The 16,174-nt window shown below is 45.6% G+C and overlaps 1 protein-coding gene across 8 annotated transcripts in view; it reads right to left on the bottom strand.

Moving 5' to 3' along the window:
* The window catches only part of LOC105200520 (fasciclin-1), a 248,801-nt gene that overhangs the window by 163,273 nt on the left and 69,354 nt on the right, over nt 1–16,174 (bottom strand). For 2 of the 8 annotated variants that reach the window (XM_039451007.1, XM_039451008.1), the window contains exon 2: nt 10,683–10,762. The exons of the other annotated variants lie outside the window; for them this stretch is intronic. The gene's annotated coding sequence lies outside the window, so the exon portion shown is untranslated. The remainder of the gene's footprint in view (nt 1–10,682; nt 10,763–16,174) is intronic. 8 annotated transcript variants of the gene reach the window in all.

Below are 16,174 nucleotides of genomic sequence, written 5' to 3'. Positions count from 1 at the left end.
CGAGTTAAATCCGAAACGTTTGGGACGCCGAGCTGCATTGAAAAATGCAAATGGTCGGGGCTCACATGTCAATGTTGAGGATTCGCGAATGGAAGGATGGAGCGTACCGAGCAGGCTTCACCGACAGGCTTCGCCGGCAGATGTACTTCACACGATAACGACTTTAGTCACGGTGTCACTCCTCGGTAACCCTTGTGACATCTGGTAGGCCGTTCGCATAATGGAACCCTCAACGTTAGCGGTGCGGCGCTGCGAAGTGAGGGGCTTCGACGGGAAATCGGCGTCGCGGCCAGCCCAGGGCGGATCATGCGAAACCGAGATGAGCGTGTAATTTTTGTTGCGCTCGGGTATTGTCCGCGTTTCGTGAATGGCGGGCCCCGGGGATATCGATGTCTCGGAGAGAGAGTGGCGCGGCGCGGCGCGGCTCGGTCGCCCGAGGGGCATTCATCAAACCGTAATTCCTTTCCGCTTTTGTCGCGTGGCAGGCGGTCCGTACGTGATGAAAAGTCGAATCCGTGGGCCGTATTTCCACGGGCCGTTCGTCACGGAAGCACCCGAAAACAGCGTTATTTTTCCTTCGCACACAGCAGCCACGCCTGCCGGAAGGGGGCGGGTGTTGGCGATTAAAATCCAAAGCTACCGTGCAACGTGATCGATAAGCTTATCGTGATTAGAATACGAGAAACTGATCAATGTTACGTTAAAAAAGGGATAAATCTGAGAGCACACGTTATTTTATGTCGCCGATCGCAGCGATACAGTTCACGTCGCTTCTTTTTCCTTTAATAATTTTCTCCCATGATTTCCTTAGATTTAAGCGTTGAAGTGGAAGACGGGATAACTCCGTTACTTCCGGCAAGAAAGTCCAAAGTCGTCCTCCCGCGGGGAATCGTATCCCGCTTCAACCTCGGTACTTATGGGAGTCGTTAAGAGGCGGATTCAATGGGAAAGTCCCTCGGTTCGTTCATTACGGCCACAAGAGGCCGGCCCTTGCCAGATTACGTCGCCACTTTGGCCTTTTCGCTGGCGGAGACGTTACAGTGAACGGGACGAGCAAACCGAACACGGGAACAATAAACATTTTCTAAAGCGACTGCAAAGTGAGCGAGAATTTCCTCGAGAATACGCTTCTCTGCAACGACCACACGTACCGTAAAAGAAGTTCGCTGAGTAAGCGATTAATTTCAGATGAGCGCTCGTAAGATGTACCGTTTCGAGAGACGAATATAAAAATATCAAGATCTTTATACGCGGAATATCGATATTTATCGTATTCGTGCATGGTACACGAGGCAAACCGATATGTCACGTTTCTAGGATCGAATATCGATTCGGAATGTCATATTGCGTGCCAACGTTATACATACGCGTTACATATATGTATCGGCGAAAAGAAACACTCGCATAATGCATCGTCGTAGGAACACCCGTCAACCAGCTAACTCGTCTTTTCTCGATTCGTTCTCGTTTCAAATGCTTTATGTATGACGAAATGGCATGCCGTTTGTCGCGTTTGCGGACACCGTTATTAGGTCTTTTTCTGCAAAAACTGGAAGAGGGAGAGGTCATTTTTCAGTGCAGCGCATTGTCCCTATCGTTTCCTTTTTGACCGTCCGTCACACGTAACACCCGTTATTCTACACAAGGCAAAAAGACGAGAATAAAAGATTTTAAAACGAGCTTATTGATTTCCTCGCGAGAAGATGCGAGGTGAGAGAAAAGAGAGAAGAGAGAAGAAAGAGAGAGAGAGAAAGGGATTAAAAATCTCACGACTAAAATATCCAGTTTATTAACCAAGACCCAAATAACTCGGACAACGTTTAAAATATACGAGTTACGTTATTCTTGCATCGTTTTATATATGTATATCTTTTACCTATCAATATATTATTTGTCTCTTAACGCTAAAATAAGATTTTAATGAAAATTGACCGTTCGAGTTTTAAGTTACAGCAGATCGACGAGGAAATTACGTACTCTCACGTCGAGTGATCTCGAGCAACGCTCGAGAGATCGGCAGACAAATCTCCGGACTTGTGTGGAGAAAGGGGAGGAAATCATCAAATGATAAACGATAATGATGCACCTTTGAAAAATCGTTCCTTCCGTTTCTTGCGGGGAAGCCAATGGCGCGTTCGCAAGAGTGACAGATGGCGAGTCGTTCGTCCACACACACCCGCACACGCATACACACACACTCACACATAAGCCACTGTGGAGGATGGGCGAAGGAGTAAAAGGAAACGGGTTGCGAGGAGATACTCTTTGACTCCGTTCGTTCGCTGCAAATATAAATCAGTTTCGTGCTCACCCTCCGCCGTTACGACGTCTCATTCTTACGAGATGCGCCCGTAAGGTATCGAATGCACGCCATCGACTTGTCGAAGGGTACGTCGCGTTTCTATCGTCGCATCACGTCGCGACGTCGATTTTCTATTTCCTTTATGTGTTCCTGCGACTCGGAAAATTATCATTTTACGAACGATGAAATATGATGCGAACGTTTGGCCGGAATTCCACCTCGGGACGTCTCTCCGCGTTCCTTCTCGCAGTTCCACCTCTCTATATCCGAAAGCGTTTTACGTTAAATTTATAGCATGACAAAGGTAAGAAACGAGTGATGCCACGTGCGAAAAATAGTAATGAAATCTTTACGATTACAATTCAGGTCAAAACTGCCGCTGATCTGAGATATCGCGAAATCTCGCAGGCGTTCTCGCAAAACGACGCGTACGTACACGTACACTCGTCGAAGGAGCTCGCGAAGAATTCCTGAAAGCTGCCCTACGTGGGGCTCGCGTTACACACGCTCCAAATAATTCATTCGTCATCCCCGGGCTTGACGGGCGGCGCGGCGGCGCGGTAGAGGACGTCGATGTTACCTCGTCGACGTACTCGAGTGCCTATTCAAAGGGACTCGTCCGTCGCCGCACCGCCGCGCGCCGCGCCGCAGAGCGCCCGCATCGACGTCTCGGATCCAGCCAGCTTGTATCCGGATTCTTCCGACAATGTCGCGCACGGGAAATAATACGAGAAGGAGGAGACGCTCGCGCGGGAGACACCTGCCTCTGGAAATGTGTGCGACAACGAATTCAAAGCCACCCTTTGCTAGATTGCGCACGGGCTTCTCCTCGTTGTACATACATACACGAGGGCTCTGCTCGAGATGCGCTGCATGTGCATGTGCGGATCGCGGGGATGAACGGAAGGGAGAGACCGGTTATAGTTATAACCCACTCACACGACGACGACGACGACGACGCGCGCGCGTATACTTTTATTACGTAAATACCGTTGTACGCGGATTAAATCATGCGGCTTCCTCTCGTTTCCGATGATCGGATAACGCGCCGCAATACCGTATGCAGAATTTTAATATTAACGAGTATTTCTCTTGATTAATTCGCAATGGGAATTACTTCTCTGCGGAAATTGCAATTAGCATTGCCATCGCTGCTCCGAATTAATTATTAGGAGTAGAGCCAGACTCGATTATCAAGCGACGACGGCGCGGCGCGGCGCGGCGAGGCACGTCACGGTCTGCCTAATCCTATATTTTCCATGCCGATAATTTACCTCTGCCGGCGCTATGGCTTCGGGCGATATTTCGACTCTCGGAACGCGAGAGCGGCGCAAGAACGTGCGCTCGTGGTAAAGTGGTTCATTTAGTATGCGGCTTTCCGATTAAGTGGCGTGGCCGGGCGCAACATTGCTAGAGAGACGGTGCGTGTATCGAAGACGCGCGGAATGCGGTACATCGGCGATGACAAAACGCGAGCCCGAAATCCGCAACAAGGATATCCACCAACGTATCCGGTAACGTAACGTTTGCGCCGGATAGATTCGCGCGCGGGCATCCAGCCGCATACGTGAAATGCCTGGCGCGCCGAAAGCCCCGGCTCACGGCGAGAGAGGATCCGCAAACGGTCCATGTAAACGTTGCCGGTAAATGGAACTGATTGCTTCTCTCGGATCTCCACGTACAAGCCGGCGGAACGGACATCACGTATGGACACCGCGCGACGCCGCATGTGTGTGTCCGGACGACACGGACGTCCCCGACGCGAGGGATTCCACGCGAGGAGATTAGCCCGCAGCCACCCGCGCCACCCGGAAGGACGAGCGGATTCTTCTTCGATTGGCCCAAGTGGGATGAAAATCCGTGCCCGCGACAGTGAAATATTTGCCGTGCGACGAATCATTTCGCAGCTGTGGATTTTCGCTGTCCCCCCCCTCGGTCCCTCTTGCCTCGCTCGGATTCTTGTCCTCAAATAATCGGAATATTTTATCCGCTTATCGAGAGGATCGTCGCGTCATGCGGAAACCGGATCTTCGGACACTGGCAATTTTTAGACTCTGACGTCTTTCGATCCAAGATTTACTTATACTTATTCAGATCTTTATTCATTCAAATACTATTCGTATTTTTGGAAATTAAGCAAACTTCTTGTTTTCAAGCTTTGAACTAAAACTGTGAGAAAAAAATAAAGTTTTGAATAATTTTATTATTTAAATTTAATTCAAGATGAAGTTTAGAACATTGCGCCAAACGAAATGTATGCATTTTTATGTGATTAAGACGCAACACGAATTCGCTTATTTGGTAACCGGTAAGCTGACGCCAACGTACTCGACACGATGATAAATCGTTGGGCGACGCCACCGGCGGCAAATGTTTTTCCTCCTCGCGCCGCATTATCGGGAAACAATTTAAGAGCAGCAACATTTATGTAGAGTGCAATAAGTGCATCGTCTAATGCGGTTTAATGGTTCCGCGTGGGAACGTGTTGTCCCTACGTTCATTTTCCTCGCTTAATAAAATCTTTTTGCTAAAAACGGACCTTTAAAGCACATATTTTAAACAAAAGCACACGACAGATTTAATGACCGTTTTCTCTAACAAAATTAAGTAGGCTAAGTAAATAACTTCCTAACAAAGTTCCTTAAGCAATGTAAATTACGCGGTACAATAACATTCACCTGTCTGTACAGTGTTTCCGGAATATGCGGACCTTAATTTTCGCAACAGAATCTTTGAATAATTCGCGGAAAATCGATTCCATATTCAAACAAGACATGTGTCAACGTTGATCGGAAATTCTACGACGTCCTGCATATGGATACGACAATTATTATACATACGCGTCTAACTTTTTGCAACATGATACGCGGTTACATTATCGAAATGTTCCATCTGACCGTGTTTCGCTTGCCATCGAAAGATGAAAGAAAGATGGGCATAGCCGGGAATAGTTCGACTGAGAACAATGCTCCGCGATACAAGACTATTGTCGTCGATAATCGGTAATAATTGGCCCGCGATCGAATCGATGATAAATTCCCTATTATCTGAAGCTCACAACGTCGTTGGAAAAGGGAAACGTCGATCGCGTGGCAAAAGCGGGGAACGAAATAATCAGTAACGCGGGACGACAATGTAACCTTTGAAAAATCGTTCCGTCGTGCCTTTTTTACGAAAATCCGGGACATCGAGATGACAGATGGCAAGTCATTGGCATATGCGAGGGGAGAGCTCGTCGGGACTTGTTAAATAGCGACGAGGAGGTAGATGTAATAATTCGCTATCGATTAAAATGTTGTAATTGACGCGATTGATAATGAAACCGAGAAGAATTTAAATTTTCTAACTATTACGAGTTTAACGAAGAATCTTAATATTCCAAGATTTCCTTTTGCCAGGATCTGAAGCTTTAAAGATACAAGAGGGATATTAGTTCGCTGCGACTGCGAGATCCTCGAGATTCGAAAATTGTATTTCACGTGAATCTTGAAAGAGGTCGAAGCGCCAGGATTTTTAAGTTCAAGTTTGCGCGATGTTTTTCGTCGACATTTTTCGCGAGCTTCATTCAATTTTTCGCGCGAGTTTAACAATTGGCGTTATGCGGTACGTATCGACAGGCTGCGTACGTACTACCGGTCGGACCGATGGCAACGCGATAAATAACTGCGGTACGTAGCGTGCCGACGCCCAACTGTCTCGAGAGACGTTTAATTACGTCGACGAGTAATTGTTGGCTCGGGCTCGAGAGCGAAAGCGACCGCCGAGTCTGGTGTCCATACACGACGCGACGGACGCTGACCATATCCACGAGAGGATGACTATCTAGTCGATCTCGTATAACAATGATAATTGATTCCATCAAAACCATCGAGCCGCGAAATTGCACCCAATGTACACGTCGAAATGCATACGTCTAATTCGGCAGAGTGTACGCTCCGCTATAGCGAAGTTAAATTCAACGCCAATATAGATATGTTCCACCTGACGAGACACGTTTTATCAAGGGCACCAGTTATTTCCCATTTACTTTAATGTCCACAGCCAACACATTCATTATTCTATATTTCTCTTTTGCTATTTGTTACAAAGAACGAGGGTTGACACGTTGCTTCTCAACCTGGTAAAAAAAAAAAAAACAAATAAAACGCGACATTTATTTCCTAGAATGACACTCGCGACAACACGTTGCGTGCGTTGGCCAAATTTAATCGCAGTAGTTGAGGATTAACGAAGTAGAATATCTAGTGAAATATTTATCGAATAATATACTCGCAATGTATAAAATATTTCTAGTGGCTGAGCACGAGCGCACACACCTCGCCGTGGCCGGATAAACAATGCACACGATTAAGTTTTCCATTTGCACGGGGGCGCAATTCGAGCGGATGAAAAATTCAACGGCGGCAATTTTCAGGATCCTTGCCCGCTTCAATTACTGCCTATCTTTCTCCCGTATTAATCTATGCAAATGAAAGCACCATTTGCGTTACGCATTGCGTCGCGCGAGTGGCTTAACATAAATAACGACAGCAGAATTTTTCCCCCCCGACCTCGGAGGCACGCGTCACTCGCAGTGTAATTAATACGCTGAGTAAATGAAATAAACGCAGTACGCTCTCTCCGTTCCCTCTCAATCGATTCTCGCCGATGTTTCCAATTTACGAATAATGTCATTATTTAATTATGAATTCGAACGACGTGCGATCAATTTTGCAAGCCTTACGACGAGCTATTATCATTAAAATGTGGGACTTAATTAGAGACCCCCTCCCGGCGCATTGATCGCTCCCGTTGTCGAGCCACCCGATGCGACACCCGGACCTCCGGAGGCCGAGTTTCTCGCCGCGCCGTGCGCGTCGCAGTATCGATTGTGCCAGATGACGCGAAGGAACGGCTTAATCGCATCAATGACGCGTCGCCGGTTTGGCACAGAAGCATCGGCGCACCGGCGCACCGGCGCGTCGTGGCCACAAGAGCGCGAGCGCGTTCCACACGCCACGCCGGCTTGCGGATGTGCATTCATCGCGTGCGTTATTGCCCGCGTACCGTGGGTAGACGGCGCGGCTATGAATAGGGAGCAAGTTTAAAGGTACGGCGGCGCCGTGGGTGCACGCATGTAATAGCGACGACGACGTCTCACCTTGACAGATTTACGCGCGAGCGAGTCCGGCGTATTTCGTCGCGTACACGATCAGTACGCGCGCCTGTGCACGCGGCATGTCCTCCTGGGCTTCCCATTTTCACGCGGTCGGAAGGAATTCGCTCGTTTCGCGGCCCCGATTGATCGCGGTGACTTTGATCGAATTACGTACGGATACCTGTGGGTAACACTCAACAATGTTTTACTTTTTATCTGACTACTTGAGACGAATAAAACTCTGAAAAATTATGGTGTTTGTACATGAAAACACACATGTTGATGTTGATGTTTATATAAAAATTCTTACTATGTTAATGTCAACATTTCACACTCATATTTTTTTAGAATACGTATACACTATATTTTATATGACATGTGTGCTGAGCAATTTTTCTCTGTGTGTCTTAAGTTAACTCTACTTAAACTGACTTGACGTTGCTTATCAGCATCGATTATCATTTTCCGAAAAATCAAAACTGGTTGTTACGTAATATCACGAAAATACACTGAGAGAATAAAAATAATTGCAATTATAATTCAGCTAGAATTCATAGAATTTATAATTGTTTTTATTCATACAAATTATAGTTATTGTTTATTATTACTATGTAAATAATATAAGTATTTAGAAAATAGTTATATTCGATAATATGTGATTGTGCGATTGCATTTATCACATAAAATTTTAAATGTTTATTTTATTTTTATCATCCATGTTTTGATATGAATATCTGAATTTATCACAACTTATAAAGTTTGTTCACGGTTGAAACAACTATACAAATAAAATTATAATATACCAATAATAAAAATAGAGATTCGAATTATAACTGTTTTCCATGCAATTGTAGTCACGAAGTACCAAATATTTTTTATTAGCATAGATAAACTGACGTCAATAAATTTGCATCTTGCCTCAATCTCTCTTCCGCCCCTCCTTCCTACTAACTAAAACGGAAGTGTGATGCAATGTGTTTTTGACATATCAAAACAAGCCAAACTGCATCTACCACACGTGCATCCGTTCAGCATCGAATCTAGAAGAGGAAGAGCACGTAGCGCGGCAAAAAAGTATACACGCGATCCTTTTTCCTCATTTACGTATTTATCGTAGTGCGGCCGAATAAACGGGCCGCGCCCGCTCGTAATTTACGACAAACAAATGTATTCCCGTCCGAATGCATCTCGCGTTGGGATGATCCTATTTGCGTGTCGCTTTCCGACGCGCGTCTACGCTAACGCGGTCGCGTTCAGAGTGAATCTCTTTTTTTCCTCCCGTTTGGATTCTCTCTGTCGTTTGTATATCGTTCGCGGTTCCCGGAGGGACGAAAATTTTGTACCGAAAACGAAAGATTCGTAGCCGCGCCACGGATACCGCGAGATCGGTGAGAATCCGCGCTTCGCTGTGTCTGCGTATGATTGCGACTGTGGCGAAACGCGATAAAAAAGAATGGTCATCATTTTTGTACGAGCGGTCCTGTCCACCGCAGCTTCCACGCTTGCGAAACTCGCAACGTTTTTCCTTGGCGACCGATCGATCTCGCCGATTAAGCGCAAAACGTCAATTCTCTGTGGATATAATTCAATTAGACGGAAATTCGATAGATAAAGGATCAAGTGACTGACAACGACATATTGCAAATTAAAGATTGATCTACTTCTGTAGATAAATCACACATTTATCCCTGCTGCATAATACATACAGAACCAAGTCAGTTTATTAACACATAATTTATATGTATTATTAGATTGCTCTATGATAATTGTATACATATGTAACACTGAATTAATTTTGTAATTTGATTAATTAAGAACAGTCTGACAATTTGACAGTGCTTTCCTTCCATCTTCTCATTAGATGTCAATTTTCTTAAGAAGGATTTAAAATTCGTTCAAATATCCGCGGATAAAAGATTAAATGTACGTAAAAATCGAAGATTAAAATATTCTATGATTCGAAAGTTCAGTAATCTACGTGATCGTTGTCCTTTCTCTAATCGGCAAAATGAAAAAAAAATCGTCGTGAATGGACGAGAAACTTGGCGGAAAAAAGGGCATGAGAGAGAGTAGGGCAGAATTAAGCACCGCGGCTGGGTCATTCTGAGGTTAAGAGCGTCCAGAATGTCGAGGGTGTTCTAAAGGTTTCAGAAATTCGAAAGTGTCGAAGTTGGTCCCTCCATTGCGACTCGGTAATGGCAACCCCTCGGGGCTACTCTGAGGGTTGTTCGAAAGTTTAACCAGTTTCCGGGTGGATCCGCGGTCAAACTCGTAACCTTGTAAAGTGAGATTTAAATCTGCCGGCGAGGCATTTTTCCGGAAGTTAACGGTGTTCCGATATTTATCGCTGCAAAGGGATGCAGCGGCGACGTCAAACATACGGCTATCGTAATCGATTTTACTTCGCTCGTCGAATTACTTTCCATTTATTCCATTCGCTAAATTTTCTTTATCTTTACTTTGTCTAGCCCATACAAGTATATTTATATGTGTGTGTGTGTGTGTGTGTGCATCTCGATCCCTGTCGACCTAGTTTCGGTCGCGTAGTACTCTTATTTCGGGAATATTTTTCTAAATACAGAGGACAAAACTTTGTGTGCAAAACCATTGTAACCCATAATCCTACTGTCCGTGCTCTTGTGTTTCTCCATTAGTGCGAATAATGGCGGCCTTGTTTGTGTATAAGCCGAGGGCTTAAGTGCCGACTCTGTTTCGATCGCGGGTAGAAGCTGAAATAACCGCGGTATTGTGCACGATTGTCGCGTCCAGCGATTTCTCTCTCGATCACGCCCGACGCTGGCATACCAGTGGCGATACAATGGCAGTTACCGGCGTATTTAACGACGCTTCGCCGGATCTATCCGCATCTGTGTTTTCCGTATACCGGACATTCTCTCGTCGGGCGAAAATCTCATTCGCCTCCCCGCACTCCCGGGATTTCATTAAGCGCGTCCGCGAGTATGCGAGTTACACACCCGTTGATTAGTCGGACGCAATACGGCCGAGCGGCCCTGCATTATCCAACTCTGAACTCTGATTTAAGCAAAAAGACCGAGGGGAAATTTACGAACGTGGAAAAAAATCGACGTCGCTTTTCTACCGGCGCGCTGGCGCTCGGCGGTAATCTCGGTAGAGTAAATTTTTTTCTTTTTTTTTCAAGAATTAAAGCTAAAGTAACTGGATATTCAAGTCGAGTTGAAACTTGATAAATGGTTACGCGAGAAATATCTAGGAATAACGTACCGACGTTACCACGGGCTGTGGATGCAGCCGCAGCTCGTTCGCCGTGCCGCAACGTAAATTTGTCCTCTCGTTTTACGTACCTGGAACACAGAAAAACAAACGTGCATTTGTAATTTACCTTCACGATAAGTAGTGTACGTAATTGAATTATATAAACCGTTCCCGGCGTCGGAACATCCGTGCTGCGCATATCTTAAACGCGGTATAATACATTTTTGCGATGCACCCCGCCACCGCCATTGTGCGGCTGTCCGAATGACTTACACCACTCCGGTTTTGAACAGCCATGTGTTATCCTGTCAAAAGCAATGAACCGACTGCGGAATTCCGTCGACTAACGCGGCTGTGCGCTCCTTCGCGAAACAATGACGTTTCGCCATAAATAGCGGCGTGCACGGCACGCGCAATTGCGAATCGCGCGTCAGCGGCTGCAGCGCGGCGCGACGCGTCGCGTCGCATCACGTCGCGTTTACATTCTACCCGTAAAGTAAACGCGCGAGTCTCCCTTTTATGACGACGATACGTCCCGTTTTATTTTCTTGCTCGCCGGTTAAGGTGAAACCTCCGGGTGTGCCCAGCGCGACCCGACTAAAAAGACTGTAAATTCTTAATGCACGCTCAAATTGGCTCAGGTGCAACCGCGCGACTACAAACGCGCGATACCTCGTAACGATGTCTACAACATCTTTTCTTATTCCCCCTTTTTTTTACACCCCGGAGTAACGGCGCGCGTTTTACGAGAGTGGAAATTTAAGGACGCGTGATATTCTCTAAATATTTCCATACCAATTCGACGCGGAAGAACGTCGCGTGTACTTGAAACGCGATATTTTTCAAACGTCCCGGAAGCAAAGATGTAAAGAGGGGGAAAAAAATGTAAGACATATACTGACTGTGACAGCAACTAACAATCGTTATCCATCTCATTTATTTCTGTTCCAAATGCCTAAACTGCGAAAAGGTTGAATATTCTTCCTCGCATTTAGACGTTCTTCCACGTGGCAAATCGATAGCGTTCGAACGTATCGACACAGCTGCATGACATTTCAAGCATCCCCGTAATTCCGCAAATCGATACGCGTTGTGCGCGACGCGCCGCGTCGCACATTCGATAAAAATAAGTTGACATTTTCGCCGGTCCGCAAGATCTTCGACAAAGGCGGAGAGAAAGCAATTCCCGTCGCGGACAAAGTTGCAGCGCTCGTTTCCCGAGGCTGTGTCGTTGCGGTCGCGACCAGATGTGCGAAAAACTTCGTATTCTTGCGGGACATCTCGAAACAAGATTTGCGCGCGGCTCTTGTCGGCGCCCGTCCGCGAATTCGCCAGAAGTCTGCGAATAAACGCACGACATCCGCCGTAGAATATTTTTACTGGCCGAGAAAGAGAGAGAAGGCGAGAGAACGGATATCCTTTTTTGTGCGCACACGCGCTTCAGAGGGGAGATTCGAGGCACACACGTGCGTGCAGTGACGCGCAGGCTGGAAGGCAGGAAGAACATCCTTGAGAATGATAATTCTCGCTTGTGCGTCGTGTATCGCCGCGCGATGATGCTGGACGAATTTATAAACGTCGTACGCGCTTAAACGCAACAGCCACTCGTGCTCGTTCTTGCCTGATATTAAATTTATGCTGACGGTTTTTTTTAACATCGAATGTCTGCCGTAGTGCGATCTCTGCAGATACGCTCAATGTTTAACGCTCCTATTCAGAGTTGAAGTGTACATGGAAAAAGCGAGCTTATTGTACTTTTTAAAGGCCAATGCGCCGATCCATTTTCATAAGCTTCTACAGCCGTATACGGCTCCACCGACAAGTATTACGAATTATTACAGAATTTTTTACATCACGTACAAAAATAGCTGACAATGAGTGTACGCGCAAGAAAAGAGAGAAAGAAAGAATTTAATATTCGAATTGCTCAATAGAGGAAATGTACATCCATTCGACTTTTGCCTGACACAATCGAGAATAATTACTGTCTGTAATCCGTGCGTACGGGTTATTGAAATAAACTGTTTATCTGCGAACCTTCATTTAATTCTATGATGATATCGTATAGAATTATGACGTACCGCCCGGCAAATGCAACGGGCAACTTTCGCGTGTGTGGGTGCAAGTATAGCTCTCACTCTATTCGCTTTAACTGATACACCGCTGCACCGCTCATTCGAAGCTGGCGATGAGCCAGATGGACGATATTAATGTACATCGCGCACGTACTTCGTAACGGCGCGTCGGCAAACACTATTTTAACGGCGATCACGTTGCCTACACGATATCAGCTTTCTGTTTGCCGGCGGTTGATGGTTTTTCGGTTTTTTCGCCCCTTTCATTGCCGGTCGGCCTAACTCCGGCACGGCGGCGTGGCGTGCGCCGTTATAACCCAATGCCGATTAATGGAACCGAAAATTGGAGAGACGGACCAACTAGTTCGCGAGAAATATTCGCGATTAACGCCATGGATAGTCGCCCACTGAAGATTGAATTTCGATTGAAAAAAAAAAATTTATATATATATATAAACCCTCAAATATCTCGAGCTTTTTTAGACTTTTATACGCGAAATTGTTGCGCCATTCAGGAGAATGAATCCGAGATCAACGGTATAAGCTGCGTAATTGTGCTTTCGAAGAGTCTTTGGAATCTTTATCACGAGCGATTTCAACACGAGCCTTTCTCTTACGATGTGAAACTGTTTTCTGTAACTATTCTAAAACTGACCACAGCCTCCGGTGAGGAGAAGACGTTTCTTTCTTTCTTGACGAAGAATCAGGTGGTTGCATTCGCGGCCTATGCATGAAACGTCATGATTACGCTTAAGCGCGCCAACTGTACTGCATTCGGCAGCCGGGGATAACAAATGGCACGGTGGAGACCGCTACAATGGCGGCTGAATATCGCGGCATTTTTCTCGCGGCCCGCTATCCACTCTCGTTCGTCAGTAGCAGAGAGCGCAGGGTGAATTTATTCGATCGCCGCGTCGACGGACATCCGCCCCCTCCCCGGGGTCGCGGAGAGATACGGGGCGCACAATTCTCCGCACAATTCCGTTTAGATTTAAGCGACATCGGGTCCCCGCTCGACACAATAGCGATGATTACCGAAATTAGCTGGCGCGTGAGATACGGGATACAATGCTTTTCTCTCGCGCAGATCTGCAACAGCGAGCGCGCGGCAGAGAACGTGCGAGAACGGCGTTCAATTTAACGCGAGAAAGAGGCGATCGAGCTGCACAGCAGCAGCCGGTAGCCGGCAGCCGGCAGCAGCGATGCACGAGGGAGAGCGAGCGAGCGAGCGCACGCGTTCCGCATGGCGTGCGGATTGCGGAGACAATTGCGACTTCCTCTCTGCAGTATAGGCGCTATATCAGTAACGCAAGCGAGCGCCATACTACCGCCGCCGTTAAATCACTTTATTAATCCCCGGCGCGCGGCCAGGAGGTCTGGAACCAACGAGTTGTCTCGCAAACAGCTCTTTCACTAGAAAACCAGAATAACCAGGAGTATCTAAGATCACCGAGTGATCGTTTGTACAAAAGTTCCGTTCAAACTTTCTTCCAAACGAGATCTCTCACCGCGGATATTAATAATTATGGTAAAATTAAAGGTCTGCGAGAACTGACGGCGTAAACGAGCCGAATAATTAAAGATGCGGTCACCGAAGATTAAAGGATTTCACAATTTTAATTCAATTTGTGAGAATCGTAAGGAATTAAATACAGCGAAATTACGTAGCGGTCTAGCGCTACGGGAATAACACAAAGTCCACTGCTCGTCCCAGGTCAGGTTAATACAATTAATTTAATCCTGCAATGTTTCACGTTCGCGCCCTTTTGAATTCCAAGTAGCCATTCCAACAGGTAGGAATTCAAGCAGGTATTCATTTACAACCGGCGGTTTTATTTCAGCTTCCCGAAGGGAGACCGTGGAATATATTAAGGCTCCTCCTTAACGTTAGAACACGCAGAAGACGCCCTTACCCGCGCAATTTCCAGGAGACTTCTTTTTAACGACGCCAGGCGTAAAAAACTTTTTCTCTACCGCTCGTGTTGCGCCGTTACGAAAGTTTGTCCTTACATAATTGCATTCTGCGCTGCAGCCATCGTTCCACCTCGCCCCCTAAGAGTCGCAATCCATATACAACTGCCGAGACAACGAGAGATACGTCTCGCGATCTTTGTTCCACGCATCTCGCGGGGAAGAATAAATTAAGCTCGGCGTTTTCTCTCGCGACATCGAGTTATTTACAAGAACGAATGCCAAATATTGGATAGGGAATTTTTCAGGTTCGCGAATCACGAAGATCGCGACGCAGCCTGCCCCAAAGCCTCCTAACGTCCTGAGGCTCTTTCTATCTCGGGACGTTTAAATCCCGTTGGACCATCCTTTTGACTTTTGACTCTGGATTTGACTTAAACTTTAAAACGGATTAATGTACTGCGTCTTTAATGTTTAATACGTCGCGGTATGCACGATTGCATCACGACGTGCAACGGGCACGGAAATTTCGAGTTTCGATTAATAATTTTGTCGCGCCTTATAAATATCTATAAAATGAAATGTTGCCGCGGCCTACCGTCTTTATGGCACAGAAGGAGTCGTATAACGGCGGATCTGGGTTACGGCCGTTTCTCTCGCGCTACGCTGAATATTCCGAGCTTCATACGCAGACTGTATCATTTTTACTCGGCGTGGAAGATCTAAACCATGGTAAACGCGCGCCGCCGCACCGGAATGTTAAATCTCTTCGCTCGCTCGCACACATAAGCGAGCATGGCTTCACTGGAGCGTGGTGGAATCGACCGGTTGCATTAAGGCGAGGGGAGAATCAATAAACGCTAACTGCGATATGAAACGAGGGAGGCGCGACGCGATGCGATGTATGTTCGACACGCTTGCGTGCTCCATTAACAACGGGACATCTTGATTTGCAGAAATACCAAAAGAGCCGAAATTCTAAAAGGTCCGATAACAGTGCGAGAGAAGGATTTTCTATTATTTAAAATGACAATAATAAACATACAAATAATTCATAAAAGATGAATTCTAGCGAAATGAAAAATAGGGTATTTTTCAATACCATGTAAATTTTTTATTTAAAGAGGTAGATAAATAATGTGTTTCTGTTTTTAAAACATGTATATTTATTTAAAGAAGTAAAAGGCAAAATTACATTAAAAAAGTGTAGTTAAACTTTGAAGTTATGACAAAAAGAAGAGAAAAAGTTTTTAGGAAAATATAATATTCAAATTTAAAGCTGTGTGCAGATTCATAAAAAAGAAATTTTTTTTAAATTCCTTTTGTAACGTCAAAATAACAAGTGTAAAGAAAAAAAAAGATTATAGGCTTTTTAACTTCAAATAAATAATCGAAGCTAAACCGTAGCTACCACGCTGGTATCATTTATTTAGAATACTATTATTTATTAATTGGTTTACTTTTATATTCTAATTTTTGTATCCTAACTTTTTAAATAAAAATACATATATTTAA

Source organism: Solenopsis invicta, chromosome 6 (assembly GCF_016802725.1).
Source record: "Solenopsis invicta isolate M01_SB chromosome 6, UNIL_Sinv_3.0, whole genome shotgun sequence".
Classification (NCBI taxonomy): Eukaryota; Metazoa; Arthropoda; class Insecta; order Hymenoptera; family Formicidae; genus Solenopsis; species Solenopsis invicta.
The sequence above is the reverse complement of the archived record's forward strand: the minus strand, read 5'-3'. Positions and strand labels throughout refer to the sequence as shown.